Raw genomic sequence first — 5,099 nt, 5'->3', positions numbered from 1 at the left:
TTACCTTGCAGCGTGTGGTATTTTCCTGGACCAGGGATTGAACCCATGTCCCCTGCGATGGCAGGCAGATTCTTAACCACTGAAGTCCCATAGGTGTTTTTTAGTGACCTGCATAGAGCCGTGTGCATGCTTGTATGTTTGTCTGAATATATGCTTGTCTGTGTCATCTAGTCCCCTGGACTTGTCAGTCATGTGTGGCTTTCCTTCCCCAGTTTCCTTCTCTTGTGCACTTGCTCTCAGATCTTTGCCAGCAATGGGAATTCACAGAGGCCTCCTGTAGGGAACTTACCTCCCTGAACTCTTCGGTTGCTTGTAAAATTTGGGTTAATTTTCATTTGTAGGGTACATATCTTTCATGAGATTTTCAGTGAGCTTTGTGATTTATCAAAGGTGAAAGGTTAGTGTTTTAGAAAGAGGCAAAATTTCTGTGCACAGGCTCTGGGGCCAGACAGGCCTGTCTGTGAATCCTGGTTCAGCTACTTACTCTTCTGTGGCCTTGGGCTGTCATCCAACTTTTTTTGTGCCTTCGTTTCCTCGTGCATAAAGTAGGGATAATATTGTCCCTTTCATAGGGGTGCCTTGTGGATCAAATGAGGTGAATAAATCAAACAGTTAGCACCATGCTTGGCATATATGCGTGTGGGCATGCTAAATCACTTCAGTCGTGTCTGACTCTGCGACCCTATGGACCGTAGCCCACCAGGCTCCTCTGTCCATGGGATTTCCCAGGCATGAATACTGAAATGGGTTGCTATGCCCTTCTCCAAGGGATCTTCCCAACCCAGGAATGGAACATGAGTCTCCTGCATTGCAGGTGGATTCTTTACTGTCTGAGCTACCAGGGAAGCCCCTTGGCATATATGAGTATTCCATAATTTACTACCGTCATCATCATCATATAATTTTGCATCATTTTTTTCAGGATTTTTTTTTTTTTTTGGTCTACCTTTCAAATTTTATACCGTTTTCCTAGACTTTGGCAACTATTTATACTTTATTTGCTATAAGAAAATATGGATTTGGGGTTTTTTTTTAACTGAAATATTGGATTCTTTATAATGCTTTTACCAGAATTAAGGCAGGCATAGAGACATTTTAATGTCACTAGAGTTTTTGCTTTCAATGGGAGGACAGAGTTCTGTTGACACATCCTACCACAATGATACGTGTGAATATATCTTGTCACAGATGCATGAGTGGTTTCAAAAGGTTAAGTATTTAAGACATGTTTGCAGATGTCTTTGTTTTGACTCTGTTTCTTTTCCACCCAATTGCCCCACAGATGTCAATGTGTTAGGCCTATGGTCTCTGCTTTGTTAATAGGTCAAAGCTGAATGTGTCTATGCCTAGAGGAGTTTTTCATTCATTCCCCGAGGGGCTACACATTGTTTTTGCTGCTTTCTCACTGAGTGACTTTACCATCCATGGGCTACATTTTGCTGCTTGAAAGTGCAACAAGTTGGCTCCCTATATAGCTATAGGTGTTTCTCTAATGGCATTTTACATATCAGCCAGCTTGGGTTTTACGGGTGTAGGGGTTGGGGTGGGTAGATGGATCTAGCTTTGCCTGAGATGGAGAGAGGATCATGTCATGGAAATCACACTGAAAAGATACAAGATTGCGACCACAACCACCAAACCCCTGTTAATAAGCACTCAAAAAATGCTTTCCATCCTTACAACAACCTGCATTCAGCAGCAGCGGCAGCACATTACCATCACCCACATCCCCATTTAGAGATGAAGAGACTGGGGCTCAGAGAAGCTGCTATTCCTCTACAAAAGTGGCAGGGCTGGGATTCAAGCACAGATGTGCCTGAAACCAAAGCCTTGACCTAGGACGTGCCGTTTGTCTTCTCGTGCCCCTGGTCTGTGAGATTCTTGGGGGCTGGGGCATGTCTCACTCACCTTGTACATCCCTGTCTCCACTCAGTGTGCAGTAAACATGGAACAAATGAAGTAATGGTCGAATAAATGAATGGATCGACTTCTCAGAGCCTCATTTTCTCTCCCTGACTGTCAAATCAGCTATCAGTTCCTTGCCTGCTTCTCTTATGGGGCATTATGGGAGTCAGATGACACGGTGGCTCTGAGTGTGTAAAGTGACAGCCTTATGTGAGGCAAGGAGAGTTCAGCCATCCATCCATCCATCAGTTCATCTATTTATGTATTCCTCAGACATTTATTAAGCACCAGCTATGTACCAGGCACCATGAATGCATTAATGAGCCATGGTCTCTCCCCTCATGACTTATAGTCAGAGAGACAGACACAGGCCAAGTAAACAGACCAATAAAATTCAGTGAAATAAAGGACAAGTTGTGTTAAGAGTTTTGAAAGAAATGAAGCCTGAGATGGCAGTAGTTGAGGACCTCTCAGAGGAGATGGTTCCTAAGTTGATTTAAAGGATGAGAAGAAACCACCCAAGACAGGGTGAGGGGCTGAGGGAGAGGGAACAGCTTGGGTCAGCCTGCTATAGGGAAGATCTGGTGTGTTTGAGCAGCTCACAGGACAACGAAACTGAGGAGGATGGAGGGCTGACCTGGGGCCAGTCAGGAGGAGCCTCGTGGGCCGTGGTGAAGACCATGGATTTTCTTCTGAGTTGGAAACCATTAGAGGGTTTTAACCAGGAAGTGACATGATTCGGTTTATGTTTTGAAAAGTCTATTCTGGCTGCTACTTGGAGTCCAGGGGGAAGGCAGCCAGAATAATCCAGGTGAAAGATGGTGGAAGCCTTGTTCAGTGTGGTACTGTTGATGGATCTGAGAACTATTTAGAAAATAGGACCACAGGATTGGACCAGGCGTTGGACTGGGTGTGGAGGAATCAGAGCCCTTACCTGGGGAGTTGTGGTCAGGACCACAGGATTGGACCAGGCGTTGGACTGGGTGTGGAGGAATCAGAGCCCTTACCTGGGGAGTAGTGGTCGGGGTGGGGAAGAGTCAGTGCTTTCCATGTTCTTCCTTCTGGGCCCCTTTCTTTCTTTCAATAAATCTCTCCCCATTCTTTAGGCTACTATCCCAGTTGGTCAAAACACGTCCATCCTGTGTCATGTCCCTCAACACTCTTGGTTCTCGGTGGCCTCCCTCCTGGGTGACTCAGTGACTTTACTCCATGGAGCATAGAGGCTTCTCAGAGGTGCCCACTTTGGGGATTAGAAAGTGGAACGAGAGAGGGCAGAGATCAAGCCCCCTGTCTCATTCTATCAGAGGAGCTCCCTTGTCATCTGTTTTATGTATCAGATTTCTTTTAAGCTTTTCTTTGAAGACATGGATCATGAGCCTTCAAAAATTGAAAATCACTTCTTAAAAAGATGTATTTCTTAAGAAGACCTTCAGGGGGGATCTTTTTGGGGAAGATCTTAGGTCACCAAGCAGGTGAGCGGAGGAGGTGTTTTGGGCTGTTTGCTCCTTAGCTGAGCTTCGAGGCCTGGGATGGGGGTGGCAGCGGGAGGGACCATAGGGGTGGAGGGAGCAGGAGGGTGGTCTTTGGAGCCCCTGTCTTGACTTCTAGCATCAGAAGTGGTGTTGCCCTGCTGGCTGATGGGAGTGATCTCACAGTCTATCAGGGAGCACCCAGTGTTATCACGAGATTTAATGGGATAACAGTGTCTGCAGACTGCAGAGTGACATGCATCTGGTAAAGCCATAGGAGAGGAATGAGGATCTTCTAAGGCTCGAGGGAGAGGCTCTCTCCTGCTTGGACAGGTCATTCCTGCTGACGAGCAAGCCAGGGTCCTGAGGAAGTCTCCATTCAATCATTTTGCGCTTAGTATCTACCTTGCGCCGGGCAATGTGATCACACACAGGTGGGAAAATTCTGGGCTGGGGGTAAAGATTCGCGTCTTCTCTGGGAAAGCGTGTTCCAGCCTCCACCTTATCTTAGGTGTGTCATATACACATCAAGGGTGAGGTCCAAGACCAGGACAGTCCTGCCCTCCTGCCTAAAGTCCTCCTGATGGCTCCTGCACTGGGGGCTCCTGTGGGCGACTTTTTCCCTTCAAGGTGAGGCTTGTAAAACAGGTTGAGGAGTCAGGTAAAGAACTCACAAGTGGTCTGCTCTGGGCTCCCACCTCCTCCTACCATCAGGGACCCTGCAGGAGACTGGTGAGCTTCCCCCATAATTTGGGCTGTATGGTAGAGAATCAGCCCCCAGGACGGCCTCCCCAGCAATTTCTCCAGTTTCACAGGCCAGCTGGGGTTCCTGGGTGGCTGACTACCTATTCATTCCAAGACAGAGCCTGCTATGAGTCTCTATGAGTCTGAAGTTTCCCCCCATCTGCCTTTTTCTGGGGCAGGGCCCAACCTGCTGTGGGCTTTGACAGGTGCCCAGGTGTGGGAGGGGGCGTCCCTCTGCTTGGCCATCCCTCCATCCTTGGCAACCATGGTGCTCTTTACAGTTCAGACTGCAAAGCCCTCTGGTGCCTGGCTTTTCTCTGCTCGCTGCTTTGCTCTGCCTGGGCCATATGGGGCTGGCAGGTTGGTGGTGATGATGCTTCTGGATCTCTCCCTTGAAGGCCCTGCTCTTGGGCACATGAAAATCACTCTGCTGCTCACCACACCTTTGAGGCCAGGGGAGCTCTGAGGTGTGGCTGTCTCACAAGCACTTACCTGCGTGGGGGTCTGCCTGCTTCCCTCTCTGCTCAGGGCCTCCCAAACATCTGTCTCCTGTGGTCCCTCTCTTCTTAGGGACTCTCTTTCCTGCTTCCTTTCTCTTCCTCCCTCTTGAGCAGGGGAGCTTTCCTGCGTGCGCATGTTCCTCCCGTCCTTTCCATACCCCATTCTCTCAGGGGCTAGGCTTTCCAAGTTCAAGCCCCCTTTCCATTTTCTGAGGCACTTCCACTGTCGAAGACACTGAATACAGAGGGGCTAAGGGAAAGTAGGAATGAATGGCCAGGGAGACAATCCCTTCATTGAAACATTTCAGAACAGCCTGGCCACCTCCCAGAACCCCTTAACAAATTCAGAACCAGACTTCTCAAGCAAGAATCATCTTTACTGCAACTGTGATTTTCCACTGTGACTGTAGCCATTCTTGGACTCTCAAGGGCCTGAAGCACTTGTGGCTGAGGGGAGGGACTGGCTCTCAGTAAGAACTGG

The sequence above is a fragment of the Bos mutus genome, chromosome 13, assembly GCF_027580195.1.
Source record: "Bos mutus isolate GX-2022 chromosome 13, NWIPB_WYAK_1.1, whole genome shotgun sequence".
Taxonomy (NCBI): Eukaryota; Metazoa; Chordata; class Mammalia; order Artiodactyla; family Bovidae; genus Bos; species Bos mutus.
Note: the sequence above shows the minus strand (reverse complement) of the source record.